A 22,298-nucleotide genomic window follows, 5' to 3' on the forward strand; every position below is an offset into this window, starting at 1 on the left:
AAGAGATTCCAGGAGGCTGGTTGTGCTCAAGATGATCAATCGATAAACTTGGCACAATCAGCCTGTCCAATTTATGGTTTGAATCTTGGCTGGTTCTTGCTGAATCAGCTGAAATTTGAACTATGTATGGTCGGCCTTAGGCACGTTTGGGCGTGTTTAGGTGTGTCAAGCACTTGGGACTTAATTAATTTCATTGGCCAGAATAATAATTTAGTATGGCCATTGAAGTACTTTACCACTAAAGCAGTTAAAAAAAAAAAGCCAAATGCCCTTCAGAGCAGTATGAAAGCTGTTTATTTTTCTCTAGAGGAAAAATCTATAATAATAAAAAAAAATACAGCATGTACTTTAGTGAAAAAGATTGTCAAAATCATGAAAACATCTAAAAATATTTTCTTCTAAATGCATATACAATTTATGTCTTTGCGTTTGAGTTTAACTCCTACCCTCTCGTGAGTCCTGCTATTGGTTATTGAGGGCACTGATCATGTTTGTAGCTTGTGGAGGCAGGAGAGTGGTTACGGGCCCAAATTTTGCAGGATAAATGAGATTTTTTTTTAAATGTAGCTGTCGGTGTCTTTGGATTTACAGTACTTATGGTTAAATATGCAATGTCTTTTGCATTTTTTCATCTTACACCTAATTTGAATTGCCCAGATTTATACCAGTTTATTTTATCTACTTATTAATCTTCTTTTACATGCATTTATGATATGCATGAATAAGATTTTACACAGCAAAATACAAGTGACCTTCAGAAAAAGTTTGTAAACCTCTAAGAAGATCTTTGCTTACGAAGGTCTCTATTTTGGGCTTCTCTGTGTGGTCTACATGCCAGTTCCCAATGCTTTCTGGGTATTACAGGAGGGTATCCTCATGTTAAGTGTGAAAATCTCAGGCCATGGTCTGTCAGTTAAGAACTTTCACTACAGTGTCACCAACAGATGGGGTTTATAACATGACCTCAGAGTCCAGAATAAACTAGAACATCTATTGTAGCAGGACTGCCCTTGTATTTCTATTCTACCAGAGAGTAGAGCTTTGTTGATTTCTTTGAGCTTTCATAGTCAGTCTATATTGTCACTACTTGTATGAGTATATAAGTGGCTCTGAGGAGATAGCAGCCTGTGTCTGTCCCTCTCCCTCCCTATGCTGCTATATTTATCATGACATGTGTCCATAAATGGCTTGGACTGGGGCTCTGACATTCCAGTGACACCAGGCATCATTTTTGCACTGGACTCCTATGTCCAGTTCCTAGTACTGGTCTCTTCAAACTCTTTGCTGGATTCTGGATTTTTCCCTTTTTCTGAACCCCTGACTAAGTTGCTGCACTGAGGTAAGCGTATTCTTTAAAAATGTGACCCCCCTCTTGTGTTACATGCCTGGATTAAAGCCTCTAATGGCGGGGGGATCTAATATTAACACACTGACTAGCCATGGTTGACGATATGAACCATTTGTGGGAAACATTAACAAACAAAGCTGAAATTCATTTAGGATAACACCAATTTATTTTGGCTATAACTAACCTGTACTAAATATTCCTATAAATTGGAAATATGTAGTCTAACACCTTGATTGCTTTCCACAGAGCTCTCAATTATGCTCATCTCCACTTTGTAATGTAAATTAAAGTCTGACGGCATCAGTAATATGTTCATAGAAGATGCTTTAACCAAATGATTTTTCACAGTAGGTAATGAAAGTCAAAAACAAACAAAAGCAATTGAGTATTGCAGTAATAATTGTTTCAACATTTACATATATAACGTTTTATAACCTTTTATCTTAAGTGCTAATTTTAAAACTGGAAAAAAAAAGTGCAGAACTGGAGTTGTTGTCAATAGCAGCTAATCAGGTTTCAGATTTTACAGAAAATAAAAAAACGTGATCAGTACAGGCAGCAACCTTATTTAGTGGACAGGTTCCTTTTTTTCAGTTTGGCTGAATCAGCTTTTTAGTGTACGAAGTGTTGTAAGCTACGTCAGCTACTGGCCTGGATATTATCAAACCACTGCAAACTGTTTGCTCTTACTTACTATTCAATTGTATGAATAGAACTACAACGTGGTTTCAATATACATAAAGATTTTTTTATAAAGAGGTGTAATTAATAAAATAGCACAAAGTGTTCAGTACAAAGTGCTGTATCTGCTGCAATCAATCAGAATTAATGTTTTACTGGTCTGAGTTTAGTAAAGATAATTGTGATTGGTTGCCTGAATTAACCCTAAAAAAAACAATGTAATGCCAATTTATAACCAGTACATCTAGGGAAATCTTAAGTGGACTTTTTATATACTGTGGTTCAATTGAAGATTGTATTGTTGTGTCAAATAAGTTGTGTCAGATTCTCTGAAATGTAAATTTATAACCAGTACCTTAAGGAAACTATTAGGCAGACTTTTTTCTTAAGCAGTTTTAAATGAACACTGCATATCAGGTGAAATATGAATTTTTGATTCTCAGATGCAAGCAAGAAAACCCCTCTGTACTGAAACATAGAGGGATTATAATCAGTGGCCAAACCCACTGGAGCTTATTTCTTACAAGACATGTTGACATGAATGATTGCATTTTGAAATAGACAAGTTAAAAACACTGGTGTTGATTTACTGAAGGGAAATAGGCTGTTCACTTTTCAAGGTATGTTGCACATTCAAAGGGAATCTGCCTCAGAGCTTAATGGATGAAGTGAAGCTCTGTTGACTTCCATTATCCAATAACGTGCAAGCAAAAATGCTTTTTTTGTTTCCTGCATGTGATTGGGTATTCTTTGCAAAGTAAAATGTCACCCCATTGATTAAGCTCTGGGGCAAATGCCCTTACAAAGTGTAACTTCCCTTGAAAAGTGAACAGCTTTTCAGTTGCCTTTAGTAAATCAACTCCAAAGGAAAAAGTCCTTTCTGTGCTGTATTTTTTTAGTGTGTTTTTGTATGTTTTACCATTCAAGCCAATGGAATGAAATACGTAACACAATGTGACATGTAATAACACATACATTTCTAGTGTGAGCCCAGCTTTAAGCAGTTAAGCCAGTCTATGTTTGAGATAAAGCAGGTATCAGAGACAATTTTATTTCTAATCTCCTTAAGGCTGGGTTCACACTGCAGCGGTTTATGAGAACGGATGTGATTCGCACCGCACTGCAGTGCAAATCACATCCGATCTCTGTGCGATGCGAGTTCAGCCATACAGATAGTATAGCTGAATTCGCATCGCACATGGCCCAAACTCGCACAGGACCCTTTTTTTTTGTCCGCAGCAGAATCGGATCGCATGGGTGTTCACACCATGCAATCCGATTCCTGTCCGAGTTTGCAGATCGCACTGCGATATGCGAACTGATCTGGGGGTGTCATTAACGTTTCACTGACACTCCCAGCAGTTCGCATAGGGCAGTGTGAACTGCCGTCGGGAGGTATGCGATGCGGGAACCCGCCGCGGATTCGTGCCGTTCCCTCATTGCTGCAATGTGAACCTAGCGTTATCATTGGAAAAGTTTCTTGGTCATTTCACATTTATCTTGGCCATTGATATAATGTTGGTCAAGATTAGGGTTCTGTGGCTATGACTTTTCAACTTAAATGGAAGTGTCCAGAGCAGTAGATGGGTAGCCTAAACTTTCTACTCTATGGTTGTCTGTTCTGAAGCCATTGTGTTTGGAGTCTACATAACACTGAATTTTCAGTTCTGGGAGAACAAAAACACAAGACACCCATACTGTATCTGTATAACATATGTGCTTGATTAGTTGTGTTCTGTTAAAAATGAGCAGTGGAAAGGAAATGATCTGGAAAACTGAATGAATTAAATGTGACTTCTTGATTATGGTAATCACAATTCTTAAAACTTATGAAGGATTGTTGATCAGGAAATACAATTGCTGAGCCACAAAAAGCAGCCAATGAACCCATAATGACAGTCACCTGTTCTACCCAATGCAGTCAGATTGTACACCAATTTTAAGGCTATGGTGGTAGGTAGCGCAAAGTTAATCTTGCAATTTTTGGAGTGCCTTGCCATATTTGAAAGATTTGCTGCACTGTGTCTGCTCATATATTGCCTGCATGCTCAAAACCCATCGGGCCTTTGCCCAGGCACCTGCATCCCACTAGTTTCCACAAATAAAACACAATTATAATTTAAAGTCATCTGATTGCCCAGGAAACATTGTTTCTGTGATACATAAGAAGTGCTTAAAAGTTTTCTGTTGAAAGCTTAATGCTTCAGTGTTTTATTAGATTTGAAGGTGTGGAACCATAATATATAGGCACAATTCTGAGAAAACGTCACTGCTTACTAACAAGAGGTTTGTTTTTATTTCTTTGTTAAAATGCCCATAGTATGAGATAATCAATTCATCCAATTAAAATAGGACTAGGAGATGTCCATACTTCTATAGACAATCAATAGTCTACGGACCCTCCCTCCTCCCTCAAAACCAATCTGAGGGTTGGAAACAGTTGTCCAGGAAGGACTATCCTGACTAATTGCTATTATTCTTCTAAAGTAATGCTGATAGGAACATCCATGTTAATGCCATCAACATTCTAACTTGGATTTTATCAACACCATTGGTGGTAGGTTGCTTTGATCTAGTCAACTTGCAACAAAATTGCTGGTGTTTGGTCAGTATGATGAACTGTTCTATTAACAGGCAACTTTTCCTTTGAAAGCCAGCTGCCGAAACTTTACTTTGGCCTACTGGCCAGAGTCTCTAATGCTCAGAAACCAATCAGAGTGGTTCTCGATAATGCGATTACTATGTCACCTTTGACACAGTGATCACATATAGGCTAGACATTTCATTGATAAAAAGAATAGCTTTTTGCCTGCAGGTGATGCCATCTTTTTAATGCTGTAACTGTATAACCAGGAAATATAGCTGAATTATTAAAATATTATTACATTAATTGAAAAAATAGGAAAGAAGCTCCCTTTTTTTAATTTTCGTTGTATTTGTCAGCCTATATGTAAAACAGAGTTTTTTTTCTGTTTCAATGATTTTTATTGAAATTTACAAGACAAATAAAAAGTTAAGAGATTTAACAGTGCATCATATATCTGTATTGCAGTACAGTGAACATTTCGGGAAGAAATTTTAACATCTTATGACCTGCACACCCGTTACAACTTGTTACTCCATATCAGGGATAGAAAAAAGAAATTACACAACAAAACAACATTTCTGCACCCTAGAGGTAACAATAAGTATCTTATGGTTTCCCCGTCACTCCCCCACAGTCCATAGGAGGAAGGAGGGGGAAAACCATGGTAACGTAACCGGGAGGCCAGTATCCTCTGTCCCATTCATCATGGGATCAGTGTGGTCTTGAAATACAGACTCTAAATTCAGCATTTGAACAGGGTATTATAGCCTTCCCTTTAATGTTATACTCATTGTTGTAGATTTCATAACGTCCATCTCACTGGCGCTGCAGAGAGAGTATAAAGAAGCGGGTAGGCCAAAGAAAAGAATAGAAAAAGAGGATAGAATACTAAAGAAAAGTGTGCACTCTATAGTATGAGCTTGTCTTGACCCTGAAAGCTCACAAGGGGCCAGACAAGTATTTAATCAGAGCAGAGTATTTTTTTAATAAAACAGTATAACAAATAATAGTTGTAAACAAAATATGTGACGTTTGAATCCTACTGCAACATTCTCCACCCCTAATGCTGACATGTACATATTGCACACACTTTTATCCTGTGCGCATATATGTTTGCATTAATTAATTTAGGGGCAGCACTTTCGGTTCTTCCCCTTCAGCCAGGACAGAGCTATGCTCTGCTTAATAAAAAAGTTAAAAAGAAGAGGGCGCATCAGCCTTGTACATTATCCCAAGGCAATTTATTAATAAAAACAATTTAAAAATGACTCACAAACATGTGGAGAATTATTGCTTGTAAAAGCCACCTGTTTGTGACAATCAGTCCTGGAAGCAACAGTCTCCAGATAGCAAAAGATAGGACATCAGGACTGCTGCTGGCTGACGTGTTTCGAAGGAGTACCCTGGCTTTGAGGAAGAAGGTACTCCTTTGAAACGGATCAGCCAGCAGCAGTACTGATGTCCTCCCTTTTGCTATCTGGAGACTGTTGGTTCCAGTACTGATTGCCCCAAATAGGTGTCTTTTACAAGCAATAATTCTCCACATGTTTGTGAGTAGTTTTTAAATAGTTTTTATTGATAAATTGCCTTGGGATAATGCTGGTGCACCCTCTTCTTTTTATCTTTTTTATGACTATTGGGCTATCCCCTGTCCTGGAGGGCAGCAAGGCCAGAGACACTATTCCTTGCATCATAGACCACCCGACCATCAAGAGTGTTTGCTGTTACTAAGAATGCTTTGCTTAATATCTGGGTCAGCTTAAAGCCTGGGACACACTACTAGCTTTTTTTCATTCAACCCTCTGACTTGAACGAAAGAAAGCTGTCAGCTCATAAGGAGCTGCTGTACTAACTATCCGATGTCCTCCCTGCGGTGCTTTTGTGTTCTAACGGGGGAACTGCGCCCCCCCACCCACCAGAACACTCCAGTCAGCGCTCTCAGCCTTTGGCTGAGAACGCTGATCTGGAGCTGATCAGCAGAGCTTTTTTCAGTCATGCCCCTTCGACAGAAAACACCAAATGACTGGGTTCTGTCAGACCACCTGCAGTATACATGCGCCGAATGTCAGCTGGTTTTTATTGAACCGTCTGATGCCACCCGACATTCTCACCTGTGTTTGGGATATCTTCAAAACTACGACTTAACTGGGCCTGGGGCTTTGTTACTTCCTGTCCTCCAGTGGTTCTGAAATACCTGGAGGTCTCCAGTTGCATATGTCTGAGAAATATTGTATACAGTTGCTGCAGCTGGGCTGTATGTAGGAAGATTGATGGAAATGAAGGTCAACCAGTGGGGAGAATGGTAGCCTCAGTACAATGTACACAAAATGTACTTGGCATGATCTGGAAAGCATCATTAACTAAGTTCTGTCTTGACTATGAAGTGAGCATACAATTGAAATGAAGAGAGCAGGAACTGGATTGTAAGAGAGGGTGGGGCTATAAACAATAAAGGTAGGTGAGGAAAAGGAGGACTGTGACAGTCAGTGGAGGTGGATGTAGGTTGTATCGAAGCCAATGGTATTAGTGGTAGTCTGCATGTGGGGGTATCACTATTTTTTTTTTTATAGCTTTCTTTTGTTTACCCTACCAAATGGTGCCATTTTATTTTAATAGTTAGGCTGTGATATTTGACCTTCTTTCTTGTCCTTAGGTGCAGTAATCTATAGTGACAAATCAGATACACATTTTCTCTAGTCTGACTCAGGCCAAATGTGTTCTTATTGGTTACTACTGCATATTTTTAACTCTTATTTACTGTAACTACAATCGTATGTCTTCACGTTTACAACGTTGATTCCATATTCCATGTTACGTGCATAGGGCCATGTAACACAAGCAATTTCTTAGACATGTTTCTGTATGGCCAAAAACATCCCTAGCCCCTGCAATTTATTGTGGGTAACTAAATGTAAATCTCACTTGCAGTATGTGCTGAAATTTGTAAAATGTCACAATTGATGGTGACTAGATAGGGTGCATGTGAGAGCCATTAAAATGATCAGCTGTCGGTTAGAGAATCCACCATCTGGCATAAAAGAATAAGCAGAGCTCACTTACACACTAGAGCAATCAGAAATAACAAACATAGCAAAGGCCTTACATTTGGCTGCCATAATAACCAAGGGAGCCCAGCTATTCATTCAGACTTTTATTCAGCTTGCTGATTAATCTTTTCCATAGCTGCTAATTTTATCTTTTTCACCAATAGCTGTAATTGCAACTTTGCAGACCTTATTTTTATCATGAGTACGGTATGTTTATTTATTCTACTGATGATAATGTTAACAATAGTGATGGTTATTATTGACCTAAGTTCATTGAGCACAAGTATACGGTCTCATGGTCTTCCCCATTCACAAATATTCCGATACCTGCAAATTCATTTTTTTATATGCCATACGTTAGGACAGGGGCCACTCACACACAGATGACCTGTTTTGAAAGCATCTGCAAACGCAATCCCCATACTAGTGGACTTATTTTGATTCTCTACTCTCAGTTAGTTGTAAAACCTGATGCTGGTCCATCCTCATATGCTGCCAAATAGGAGCATGATATTGGCCACACCTTGGATGTAGCAAAATGACTGAGATATGGTCTGCCATTAAGTCCCCCTCCCCAAATGCCATGGCTGTTGAAACAAATTATAAGGTACTTACCAGGAGGTACTTAGTCGCGGCCAGGATTGCAAAATATATTCCCATTTACTCAGCGGGATGTTTTTGTGGCTGTACTGACACAGGCATGCACCTACACATATGGTGGGACTGTCTGGTGGCCCGTGACTATTGGAAGGCCATTTTTGACCTAGCCTCCCAGTTATTTGAGACTAATATTCAGCCAGATCCCTCTGTGGCTTTCCTGGATCTTAAGCCAGCTAGCTTGACATATCCAATTTAAACTCTTTAAACAACTCATTACAGCCACAAAACAAACTATGGCTAAATCTTAAAAATCCCTGACTATTATCATAGCCGAAACCAAAAAGAGAGTGAACAAGGCCCTGATTCATCCTAAAATGGAAGTAATTGGGTGTGATCAAGTTTGTAAATTTGAAAAGATATGGCACTCATGGATTAAGCATTGCCTACCACCTGGTTTCGATGACAAGTTGTTGTTGCCTTGGTAAAGCCTTCTCTTGCCTGTTGTTGTTTGGCCTGCTGAATAGCTGGAGTCACTCTAACCACTGGGAACTACCCACTTATATCCCTCTCCCTGCCTTACTTTCTTTTCTTTTAGCCTTCATTTGAGCCTTACTTTCTTCTTTATCTCTTTATCTCACCTCTCTGTTCTTGCTCTTCGCTGCTTTCCCTCTTTCATGATAGAGTAATTTTACTCTTCCAGCCAAGAAAATTGTTTCTACATGATTGCTTTAATCGTTTTTGGTTCTTACCTACCATGATGATACTGAAGACTGGCAGCCTGTCAGACTTATTTGTTTATGCCTTTGAGGTACTTACTCCAGCAGCTTGTTTAATAGCAGACCTCTGTTGGCTTCCCCAGCTTCTGTAATGCTTGTTTTTGACTCATACACCTTTGTATGCACACTGTTGTGCCACGACAGAACAGCTTTCTGCCCCCTTATGTACCATTCCTTGTGTCTGAAATGCTTTTGCTTGTTTTGCTTTACTTAAAACGAATACACAAATTTGACAAGAAAAAAATGTGTCTCCTGTGACTGAAAGGAAACACTGATTGCTATTATAGTATGATAGTGCTATAGGAAAGAAAACAATCTCTTCGAAAAGGTGGTCTTTCAGGAATAGTCTTGAAGATACTTTGTCATTTGAGCATCACGTAGGCTGCCACTGCTGTACTCTACTTTTGAAATAGCTAGTGTATTTTGCTGTCATTCTGAAGTTTTGTCATCAATTCTTTGTTAGTTAAATAGCTGGAACAAGTACTGTACATCTCCAGTGCTATTATTCTGATCCCGGATTCACTAATTGAAGAGTTTCTGATGCGGAACAGACATGTCAGTACACCTGATATGCACATACGTGTTCTGGGTCAACGACTCGCTAAAAGTGAAGAAAGAAGAATGAAGGTTCTTAAACATACTCTTTCTACAGCGAGTCATCAATGGCAACTCCCATTAAATAGAAAGGTTGACATTGGCACATGACTATAAGGATTCTAATTTAAGTAATAGCTGTCTGGGCCAGACAATTTTTTTTTGTTTATTTTACAAGTTGGAAAGATCCAGTGTTTGTTGAGTAGTTGATGATCAAAATATAATAAAGCATTTGGAAGATTCGTTTATAGCTCTCTGTTGAGTTGAGATATGTAAAGAATGAGAATGAAGTAATAAGGGACGAGGAAAGCTTGTGAAAGTAGAAAGTTCTTTCAACTCCATATATGAAGGACATTACTGCTGGTATTAACCAGTGATCCGAATACCAATAGAACCATATGGCTTGAGCTTAGATTTAAAATATTATTTATTGGAAGAAGTGAGAAGGTTCTAGGGTTCATTACCTACACAGTATGTGTACAGTATAACAAAAGAATATATGTGTTTTCAGCTGAAAAATGAATACAATTCTTGTTTTATGTTGACGCAGTGCTACTTTTAAGCAACAGAGTCATTCATTACTGGACCAAGCTACTGTCTTATTGTAAACCTGTCTCATGAAATCATCATTTCTACTTTTGAAATAAACCACTCCAAATGAATTGTACAGGCACAGTTTTTAGTTAGATTATTTTCCAACTGTGTTTGTGATAATGGGATGTACAGTGCCTTGAAATTTTCCAAATTTTGCCATGTTACAACCAAAAACATAAATATATTTTATTGGGATTTTATGTAATAGACAACACAAAGTGGCACATAATTATGAAGTGGAAGGAAAATGATAAATGGTTTTCAAAATTTTTTACAAATAAATATCTGAAATCTAGTGGAACCAATTGCCTTCAGAAGTCACCTAATTAGTAAATTGTGACAACCTGTGTGTAATTTAATCTCAGTATAAATGCAGCTGTTCTGTGAAGCTCTCAGAGGTTTGTTAGAGAACCTCAGCAAACAAACACCATCATTGAGGTCAAGGAACACACCAGACAGGTCAGGTATAAAGTTGTGGAGAAAATTAGAGTAGGGTTAGGTTATAAAAAAAAAAATCCTAAGCTTTGAACATCTCACGGAGCACTGTTCAATCCATCATCTGGAAATGGAAAGAGTATGGCACAACTGCAAACCTACCAAGACATGGCTATCCACCTAAACTGACAGGCTGGGCAAGGAGAACATTAATCAGGGAAGCAGCCAAGAGGCCCATGGCAACTCTGGAGGAGCTGCAGAGATCCACAGCTTAGGTGGGAGAATCTGCCCACAGGACAACTATTGGTCATGCACTCCACAAATCTGGCCTTTATGGAAGAGTGGCAAAAAGAAAGTCATTGTTGAAAGAAAGCCATAAGAAGTCCCATATGCAGTTTGCAAGAAGCCATGTGGGGCACACAGCAAACAAGGAAATATGTGGAAGAAGATGCTCTGGTCAGATGAGACCAAAATTTATCTTGTTGACCTAAAATCAAAATGCTATGTATGGCAGAAAACTAACACTGCACATCCCCCTGAAAACACCATACCCACTGTGAAACATGGTGGTGGCAGCATCATGTTGTAAGGATGCTTTTCTTCAGCAGGGACAGGGAAGCTGTTCAGAGTGTCATTTCTTCAGTGTTTTCACATGAAAAGATATAATAAAATATTTACAAAAATGTGAGGGGTGTACTCAGGGCCGTTTAAAGGAATTTGGCCCCAAGCAAAATGGACAGAGGCATGATTTGACTTATAGTTTAGCAACAGCTGAAGGTCCGCTAATTGCATATCAATGGTCTATCACATAAAATCCCAATAAAATACATTTTACGCTTTTGGTTGTAACATGACAAAATGTGAAAAATTTCAAGAGGTATGAATACTTTTTTAAGGCACTGTAGTTGGTTTGTACACATCTATTTTGTGTTCAGAAAATGTATTTTTATGCTCTTTCAACAACTATTGCTGAGTGAATTCTAAATTAGATCATTTGTTTGAAAAGATTGTTGATCAAACATGTTTTTACGTTTCAAGAAAATGGTGACCATCTGCACCCAGACACCAACTCCCTGTTGCATGAATGTGAATGAGATTGGTAAATGATGGCTTCAGCTTCTGTTCTCCACCTGTAGAGAACTCCTCAGACATGTTTTGCCCTTTTCAGAGCTTAATCTTTATTAGAACATTTGTTTGAAAAGATTGTTGATCCAACATATGTTTTAAGTTACATTACATAGAATACAATTGTATAATTGGCAGTATAGAAAGATTTAATGCAATTTACTTGACATTTGAACATGATTTGTATAACTAGTTATGTATTTTATTTACATGCCTATTTACTGTACTAGTGTTGCTAAGCTCATTTTGTGAACACCAAAACCATCTTATATCCGACTTATTATGATCTGCCAAACACCTGGCTGTGGCTGCTAGGAATTGCAAAATGAGGGTAATGTACCCTTCAGAGATACTTTCTTTTCAAAGAAAGAATTACATTTTAGACTAAAAGTCGTAAGAAAAGGCCCATCTCTGTAGCCAGGAGGCACTTAAAATCAGCATATTTAAGGTCTTTGTTTGTGGACTGTTGGTTCAAAAAATTAGTGCTATTAAAACTGCTTCCCGTAGGGAGTTGGAACAGGAGTGGTTATCATCTCAAAGAAGGTTGAATGAATTGTTGGAACTTAGGGCGAGGAACAAATAGGTTTTTCAAAGAGACAGATCTGGGCTGAGGTAGAGGCGACTGGTAGGGTGCTGGCACAGATAGTTCAGTCCTAATCTATTCCTACCCATGTTTCGGCTTTGATGAATGGAGAAGGAGAGATCGTTAATCAGACTAGTTCCATTGTGTCCATTTTTCCGTCTTATTATCAGGATATATATACCTCTAGGGCTGATTACACTACAGCTGAGTTGTCTGCTTACCTGGCTACTATTAATCTTCCGGTTCTTCCATTAGCAGAGGGGGAAATTCTTAATGCTCCATCTACCATACAAGACATGCAAATGCAGTAGCTAGTTTTCTTAACTCTAAAGCTCCAGGGGTTAATGGTCTCCCCATTGAGATCTACAAAAAATATAGTAAAGGGTTGCTTCCAGCTCTTCTTAATATGTTAAATGAAGCCTTCTCTATGGGTCGGCTTCCAGACTCTATGGGTGAGGCCCTTATAGTAGTTATAGTAGATATATCCTTTATATCCTGAATCATATAGACCAATTTCTTTACTGTCTACAGATGTTAAAATACTTGCCAAAGTACTCGCTAATAGATTAAATAAGGTTTCTAAGCATAGAATCCATTCTGATCAGGCATGATTTATGCTTAGTGTGTCAACGGTGGTTAATGTTAGGCGTAGCCTGCCTAAATATGCAGGTTCCGGTTTCAGACTATTCAGATCATGCCTTTTTAACCCTGGATTCCATTAAGGCCTTTGATAGTGTCGAGTGGCCATATTTGTGGGCCATTCTTGAAGAGTTTGGTCTTGGCTCTATCTTTGGTCAATGGATCCGGTTGTTATATACTGCTCCTAAAGCAGTGATGGCAAACCTTGGCACCCCAGATGTTTTGGAACTACATTTCTCATGATGCCAAAACACACTGCAGAGTGCATGAGAATCTGTAGTTCCAAAACATCTGGGGTGCCAATGTTCGTCATCACTATCCTAAAGTGTCAATTAGGGTCAATAGTCTCCAGTCTCCTGCATTCAGACTCTCTTGGGGTACTAGGCAGGGATGCCCATTGTCCCCCCTGCTTTTTGCCATTGCCATAGAGCCACTGGCTTGTCTTATACGGATCTCTTCAGAAGATACCAGTCTGGTTAGAGGTGATATGGAGGAAAAGATATCGCTATATGCAGATGATGTTCTTTTGTTCCTAACCAACATCCGTTCATCTTTGCCAGCAGTAATGAAATATGTTGAAGAATTTGGCAGGTTTTCTGGGCTTGGTATTAATTGGGAGAAATCTATGCTACGCCTCTGGATCCCCTGTCAGATTCTTTACCACCTACAGTGTCTCAACTTAGGGTAGTGTCCTCCATAAAGTACCTGGGTATAATTATCTCTGCTTCTCCTCAGTCATTTATCTCAGATATTATAGCTCCATTACTCTTTAGATTTCAAATTAAAATCTGGAATAAGTTGGTAGTAGGCTGTATTAACTTACTTAAGGTGATAAAGATGCCTCAGCTTTTATATTTTTTACATAATGCTCCTATTTGGATACCCCTACGGATTTTTACTGAGATTAACAGTATATTTAGGTACTTAATATGGCAAAATAAAATAGGAGGTTCTATAACACCCCAAGAACGCTGGGGGATTAGCAGTTCCCAACCCAAGGATATATTTCCTTGCACTCAACTACAGCGTTCTGCAGTGATGGGACTCTGAGCAGCTAACATCTCCTGCTCTTCGCCTATTCTATCGTGTGTTTAATGGTCGTCCATCACTATATGAATTAGAGGGGGTATTGGGGGGTGTTTTGCTCACTGCTATGCCTACCCTGAGGTTAATGTGCAAAACAAGGGATACTGTTAAGAAAATGATGGGGTTTTCTTACCCTACCAGATACACCCCCATATGAGGTAGTGATAGACTTTCTGAACTTTTGATTCTCTGGGGTTTTCAGAGATAGGAAAGATCTGGAGTCGTTTATCTCTTGTTCAATTATATGAGAATGGTTCCCTCAAAGCTCTTGAAGAGTTGAGGAAGGAGCTTTCTTTACAGTTGAATTGGTTTTATCAATTTCTTCAAATGCGCCATGCTTTACGCTAGGGGTCGACCCGCTGTACCTCCCCCTGTCCACAGCCACCTCTGTATCCCCTCCCCCATCCACAATCATCTCTGTACCCCCGTCCACAGCCACCTCTGTATTCCCCTGTCCACAGCCACCTCTGTATCCCCCTGTCCACAGCCACCTCTGTATCCCCCTGTCCACAGCCACCTCTGTGTCCCCCCTGTCCACAGCCACCCCTGTGTCCCCCTGTCCACAGCAACCTCTGTACCCCCCTGTCCACACCCATCCCTGTACCCCCTCCCCCCTGTCCACAGCTACCTCTGTACCCCTCTATCCACAATCACCTCTGTATCCCCCCTGTCTACAGCCACCTCTGTACCACCCTGTCCACAGCCACCTCTATATCCCCCCTGTCCACAGCCACCTCTGTACCTCCCCTGTCCACAGCCACCTCTGTACCTCCCCTGTCCACAGCCACCTCTGTATTCCCCCTGTCCACAGCCACCTCTGTACCTCCCCTGTCCACAGCCACCTCTGTACCTCCCCTGTCCACAGCCACCTCTGTATTCCCCCTGTCCACAGCCACCTCTGTATTCCCCCTGTCCACAGCCACCTCTATCCCCCCCCCCCCGTGTCCACAGCCACCTCTGTATTCCCCCTGTCCACAGCCACCTCTGTATTCCCCCGTGTCCACAGCCACCTCCATAACCCCCCTGTCCACAGCCACCTCTGTACCCCTCTGTCCACAGCCACCTCTGTACCCCCCCTTTCCACAACCACCTCTGTATCCCCCTGTCCACAGCCACCTCTGTAATCCCCCTGTCCACAGCCACCTCGGAAACTCCCCCGTCCAAAGCTACCTTTGTACCTCCCCCTGTCCACAGCCACCTCTGTATCCCCCCCTCCACAGCCACCTCTGTAGCTCCCCCTGCCCACAGTCACCTCTGTATTCCCCCCTCTCCACAACCACCTCCTTATCCCCCCCATACACAGACACCTTTGTACCCCCCTGTCCACAGCCACCTTTATACCCCCCATCCCCCCCTCCACAGCCACCTCTGTAGCTCCCCCTGCCCATAGTCACCTCTGTATTCCCCCCTCTCCACAACCACCTCCTTATCCCCCCCATACACAGACACCTTTGTACCCCCCTGTCCACAGCCACCTTTATACCCCCCGTCCACAACCACCTCTGTACCCCCCTGTCCACAACCACCTCTGTATGCCAGTTATCCACAGCCACCTCTGTATCACTCATCTACTGCCACCCCTGTTCCTCCCCTGTCCACAGACACCTCTGTATCCCCCCATCCACAGCCACCTCCATACCCCCATGTCCACAGCCACCTCTGTACCCCCCCTGTCCACAGCCACCTTTGTTCCTCCCCCTATCCACAGCCACCTCTGTATCCTTCCCATCAACAGCCACCTCTGTACCTCTCCCTGTCCACAGCCACCTCTGTATCTCCTTCATCCACAGCCATCTCTGTACCCCCCTGTCCACAGCCACCTTTGTACCCCCCTGTCCACAGCCACCTCTGTACATCCCCCTATCCACAGCCACTTCTGTATCTCCCCCTGTCCACAGCCACCTCTGTATCCCCCTGTCCACAGACACCTCTGTACCCTTCTGTCCACAGCCACCTCTATATCACCCTGCCCACAGACACCTCTCTACCCCCCTGTCCACAGCCACCTCTGTATCCCCCTCTGACCACAGTCACCTCTGTATCCCCCTGCCCACAGCCACCACTGTATCCCCATCCTGTCCACAACCACCTCTGTATCCCCCTCCTGTCCACAACCACCTCTGTATCTCCCCTGTCCACAGCCACCTCTGTACTCCCCTGTCCACAGCCAGCTCTGTACTCCCCCTGTCCACAGCCACCTCTGTTCCTCCTCCTGTCCACAGCCACCTCTGTTCCCCCGTCCACAACCACCTCTGTACCTCTCCCTGTCCACAGCCACCTCTGTATCTCCTTCATCCACAGCCATCTCTGTACCCCCCTGTCCACAGCCACCTTTGTACTCCCCTGCCCACAGCCACTTCTGTAGCCCCCCTGTCCACAGCCACCTCTGTACTTCCCCTGTCCACAGCCACTTCTGTATCTCCCACTGTCCACAGCCACTTCTGTATCTCCCTCTGTCCACAATCACCTCTGTACCCTCCCTGTCCACAGCCACCTCTATATCCCCCTGTCCACAGCCACCTCTATAACCCCCCTGTCCACAGCCATCTCTGTACTCCCCTGTCTAGCCACCTCTGTATCCCTCTGTCCACAGCCACCACTGTACCCCCCGTCCACAGCCACCACTGTACCCCCCGTCCACAGCCCCCTCTGTATCCCCTCTGTCCACAGCCACCTCTGTATCCTCCCTGTCCACAGCCACCTCTGTCCCCCCCCCCGCCGTCCACAGCCACCTCTGTACCTCCCCTGTCCACAGCCACTTCCGTATCCCCCCTGCCCACACCCACCTCTGTATCCCCCCAGTGTCCACAGCCACCTCCGTAACCCCCCATCCACAGCCACCTCTGTACCCCCCTTTCCACTGCCACCTCTGTGTCCCCCTTGTCCACAACCACCTCTGTATCCCTCCCCCATCCACAGCCACCTCTGTACCCCCCTTTCCACTGCCACCTCTGTGTCCCCCTTGTCCACAACCACCTCTGTATCCCTCCCCCATCCACAGCCACCTCTGTATCCCCCTGTCCACAGACACCTCTGTACCCTTCTGTCCACAGCCACCTCTATATCCCCCTATCCAGACACCTCTCTACCCCCCTGTCCACAGCCACCTCTGTATCACCCTCTGACCACAGTCACCTCTGTACCCCCCTGTCCACAGCCACCACTGTACCTCCCCTGTCCACAGCCACCTCTGTACCCCCCTGTCCACAGCCACCTCTGTATGCCCCCTGTCCACAGCCAGCTCTGTATCCTCCATCCACAGCCACCCCTGCATCCCCCCCTGTACACAGCTACCTCTGTACCCCCCTGTCCACAGCCACCTCTATATCCCCCTGTCCACAACCACCTCTGTTTCCCCCCCGTCGACAGCCACCTCTGTACCTCCCCCTGTCCACAGCCACTTCTGTATCCCCCCTGGCCACAGCCACCTTTGTACCTCCCCCTGTACACGGCCACCTCTGTATTCCCCCCCTCTCCACAACCACCTCTCTATCCACCCATCCACAGCCATCTCTGTACCCCCCCCCCCCCCGTCTACAGCCACCTCTGTATCCCTCTGTCCAGAGCCACCTCTGTATCCCCCTGTCCAGAGCCACCTCTGTATCCCCCTGTCCAAAGCCACCTCTGTATCCCCCTGTCCAGAGCCACCTCTATATCCCCCCTGTTCACAGCCACCTCTGTATCCCCCCTGTTCACAGCCACCTCTGTACCCCCCCTGTCCACAGCCACCTCTGTATCCCCCTGTCCATAGCCACCTCTGTATCTCCCCTTTTCACAGCCACCTCTGTATCTCCCCTTATCACAGCCACCTCTGTAATTCCTCTGTCCACAGCCACCTCTATATCCCCCCCATCCACAGCCACCTCTGTACCCCCTTGTCTACAGCCCCCTCTGTATCCCCCTGTCCAGAGCCACCTCTGTATCCCCCTGTCCACAGCCACCTCTGTATCCCCCCCTGTCCACAGCCACCTCTGTATACCCCCTGTCCACAGCCACCTCTGTAGCACCCCTGCCCACAGCCACCTCTGTATCCCCCCTTTTCACAGCTACCTCTATATCCCCCCTGTCCAAATCCACCTCTGTATCTCCCCTGGTCCACAGCCACCTCTGTATCGCCCCTGTCCACAGCCACCTCTGTATCCCCCCTGTCCACAGCCACCTCTGTATCCCCCTTGTCCACAGCCACCTCTGTACCCTCCCGGTCCACAGCCAGCTCTGGATGTTGGATCTGTGATCACCCGAGTCTCAGTGCCTCAGTGATAACAGCACGCAGGGGAGGACATCATATGTCAGCCTCATGGAAATTCAGGTCCGCGCTGTGGCCGTCATTTGGCTATAGCGCGGACGCCAAATGGTAAATGTCTAAGCTGCTGGCAACAAAAGTGAATACACCCCAAAGTTAAACTATTTGAAAGAGAGAGGTTTGGAGTCTGCTTGATGAAGGCCACATCCCTAGTACAATATAGAGGAGAAACTCTCCTTGAAAATGGGACTTTTTGCCCTCCAGGAATGCACAAACATATACTTAACATAGTATTGATATAAAGCATTCATTGGTAGCAAACGTTAAAGGGAGTAATAAAATTATACATATACCAATGGCATATAGAAAATGAATGGTCAGTGGCCACAAGGTAAAAAAGAACCACTCAAATAAAATGGTGGAGATTATGCAAAAAACAATCACCAATGCGTTTCAGAGTCCTTTATGGTCCTTCTTCAGGGAAGGTTTAAACAATTGATAAATACAGTAACGCCTGGTGGAGAAGTGTAGCACACAGCCAACCAATTAAAAAATAATGGTGTAATAGATCCGATGAAGATAAAAGAGGAGAAAAAGTGCAGAAAAACCTCCTTGGCTCATGGGTGGCCCAAAGGGAGTGCATAGGAATTACCTCATAAAGGCTGAAAAAAAGCCCTCAGCTATAGAAATGGGCGCTAGTATTGTAGTAGTCCCTTGTAAATGTATATCCCAGACAGACACGGCTCAAAAGCTGTTCTCACTGACATAGTTCTGAGCAGTAGCAGGTGTCAGATGAAGGGTAGTTGATCACTGAAAGTCTGCTCAGAGGATCCTCATTGCTTGGTGCAGCATGCATACAAAAGTCCGGTCTTTTGTATGCATGGTGCACCAAGCAATGAGGATCCTCTGAGCAGAAACTTCGGTATTCAACTACCCTTCATCTGACACCAGCTACCGCTCAGGACTGTGTCATTGAGAACAGCTTTTGAGCTGTGTCTGTCTGAGACATACATACACGAGGGACCATTTGTCACTGAGAACAGCCTTTGAGCTGTGTCTGTCTCTGATATATATCCGCAAGGGACTACTACAATACTAGCGGCCATTTCTATAGCTGAGGGCTTTTTTTCAGCCTTTTTGAGGTGATTCCTGTGCACACCCTGTGGGCCACCCATGAGCCAAGGAGGTTTTTCTGCACTTTTTTCCTCTTTTATCTTCATCGGATCTTCAAGGAAACGCTCCTCAATACCTACTTGAGAAGATAAAACACTACACACCCAATCGCAGTCTTTGATCATCTAACCAAAACCTCCTCCTCATTCCCAAATCCCACTACAAAGCAAAGGGAGAACGAAGATTTGCAGTCCAAGGACCACGGCTATGGAACACTCTACCGACTTACATCCACATGGAAGAAAACCATCAGGCCTTCAGGAAAAAACTCAAGACCTGCCTCTTCTAAGAAGCTGGACAACACAGGACCATTCCAGCGCCTTGAGGCGATTCAGTTCGCATTGCAGCGCTATACAAATTATTCATTCATTCATTACTCTCCTCCTCCTTCCATTTGAGGATGCCCCACAGATGCTCAATAGGGTTTAGGTCTGGAGACATGCTTGGCCAGTCCATCACCTTTACCCTCAGCTTCTTTCACAAGGCAGTGGTCGTCTTGGAGGTGTGTTTGGGGTCCTTATCATGTTGGAATACTGCCCAGTCTCCAAAGGGAGGGGATCATGCTCTGCTTCAGTATGTCATAGTACATGTTGGCATTCATGGTTCCCCCAATGAACTGTAGCTCCCCAGTGCCGGCAGCACTCATGCAGCCCCAGACCATGACACTCCTACCATCATGTTTGACTGTAGGCAAGAAATAATTGTCTTTGTACTCCTCATCCTGTTGCCACCACACACGCTTGACACCATCTGAACCAAATAAGTTTATCTTGTTCTCATCAGACCGACCACAGGACATGGTTTCGGTAATCCATGTCCTTAGTCTGCTTGTTTTCAGCAAACTCTTTGTGGGCTTTCTTGTGCATCATCTTTAGAATAGGCTTCCTTCTGGGAAGACAGCATGCAGACCTGGCAATGATGGCAGCACTCATACCTCTATCCAGACAACCTCTGAATATGACGCTGAGCACGTGCACTCAACTCCTTTAGTTGACCATGGCGAGGCCTGTTCTAAGTGGAACCTGTCCTGTTAAACCGCTGTATGGTCTTGGTCACCATGCTGCAGCTCAGTTTCAGGGTCTTGGCAATCTTCTTATAGCCTAGGCCATCTTTATGTAGAGTAACAATTCTTTTTTTCAGATCCTCAAAGAGTTCTTTGCCATGCTGTGCCATTTTAAACTTCCAGTGACCAGTATGAGAGAGTGAGAGCAATAACACCAAATTTAACACACCTGCTCCCCAGTCACACCTGAGACCTTGTAACACTAACAAGTCACATGACGCCGGTAAGGGAAAATGGTTAATTGGGCCCAATTTGGACATTTTCACTTAGTGGTGTACTCATTTTTGTTGCCAGTGGTTTAGACATGAATGGCTGTGTGATGAGTTCTTTTGAGAGGACAGCAAATTTACACTTTTATACAAGCTGTACACTTACTACTTACTTTACATTCTAGCAAAGTGTAATTTTTTTCATTGTTGTCACATGAAAAGAGATAATAAAATATTTACAAAAATGTGAGGGGTGTACTCACTTTTATGAGATACTGTATGTGACTATATATACATATATATACTTTTTATTAAGAGGAGTACTTCATGGTCATATTTAGTCTATTTTATTTAGTAAGCATTCATTTTTTATTATTTTGTATGTTTTATGCTCCAAATGTGTTGGCCGGGTGGGGGGTGCTGTTTGGGGTTCCTTTTTTTGTGGGTTATTATATTGTATTGTGATTTAAACTGTATAATATGTTTGTATTGTTTTAAACAGAAAAAAACATGTTAAATAAAAAAAATCTCATCTAAAAAAAAAAAAGATCTAAAAAAAAAAAAAAATCAGCATACTAGTCAACTTGTATCTTTTACTTGTACCTAAAGGATATCTAAACCCAAGAGCAAAAATGTAACACGTTGCAACTTAGCAGTTCTTAGATGCATTAGCCACATTTCATTTTTGAAGCTAATAACATTTTTACGAAAGTACAGAAAATGCCTGTTGACCTTGCCAGAAATACAGTGTCCCTGTCAGGTGTATCTGTTAGTGAGCACTTGTACATCGTCAACTCTGAGTTCCCCAGGGCACAGAGTCTAAGCCCCAGCCTGCTTCTTCACCAGGACCCCTGATTGTGGGGATGGATTTGCAGCACACTTAGAGCAGGTTGCGGCCCCCAGGTATGCCCAGCTGAGGAATAGGAAACCACTAGCATGTGCAGTGTGCAACTGCAGGAGACAGAAGGAAATTCTAGAGAATAAGCCAAAGTCAGGATGGGTGGCAAGCAAGCACAAAAGGTAGATGAAGCCGGGGTCAGTACACACAGAATACATGTGCTAGTATGGAAACAGGAGCTCAGAGAACTGTGAAGTTGCACAGGCATTGCGGGCTGCACTGAGCACATGTATATATAGGGAAGCAAACTGGGCAGCAGACCAGGAAGTTATGGAAGGGAAAGGAAATTTAAACCCACAGAACAGCAAGCCACGTCCCTAGATGAGAGCAGAAGCCAAACAACACATATGAAAGGAATAAAGAAATCAGGCGCTAGGAGAAACACTATATACGGGAAACAAACAAAACTCTGGACAGCCGCACTCCGGATTTGGTGAAAAATGATTTTCATTTTTCATATTTCATTTTTCACCTAATCCGGAGTGCGGCTGTCCAGAGTTTTGTTCGTTTCCCGCAACTTGGTTTGTGCAATCAGCCTGCACCTGGAACCCCCACCTGTCTGGAGAGTTGGTAGTCTGCTGGTGGATTGGCCTGGAGCGGTAGACTTTCGCTTGCTA

General features: G+C 43.3%; 1 protein-coding gene across 3 annotated transcripts in view; it reads left to right on the forward strand.

Moving 5' to 3' along the window:
* The first annotated feature begins 1,183 nt into the window (after positions 1-1,183).
* Positions 1,184-22,298, forward strand: part of MYOM1 (myomesin 1) — a 136,227-nt gene continuing 115,112 nt past the window's right edge. Inside the window, exon 1 of one of the 3 annotated variants that reach the window (XM_077492520.1) lies at positions 1,184-1,339. The gene's annotated coding sequence lies outside the window, so the exon portion shown is untranslated. The remainder of the gene's footprint in view (positions 1,340-22,298) is intronic. The other 2 variants (XM_077492522.1, XM_077492521.1) reach the window with 2 other exon arrangements.

The sequence above is a fragment of the Lithobates pipiens genome, unplaced genomic scaffold, assembly GCF_037356315.1.
Source record: "Lithobates pipiens isolate NorthernLeopardFrog02 unplaced genomic scaffold, aLitPip1_a1.2 Scaffold_19, whole genome shotgun sequence".
NCBI lineage: Eukaryota > Metazoa > Chordata > Amphibia > Anura > Ranidae > Lithobates > Lithobates pipiens.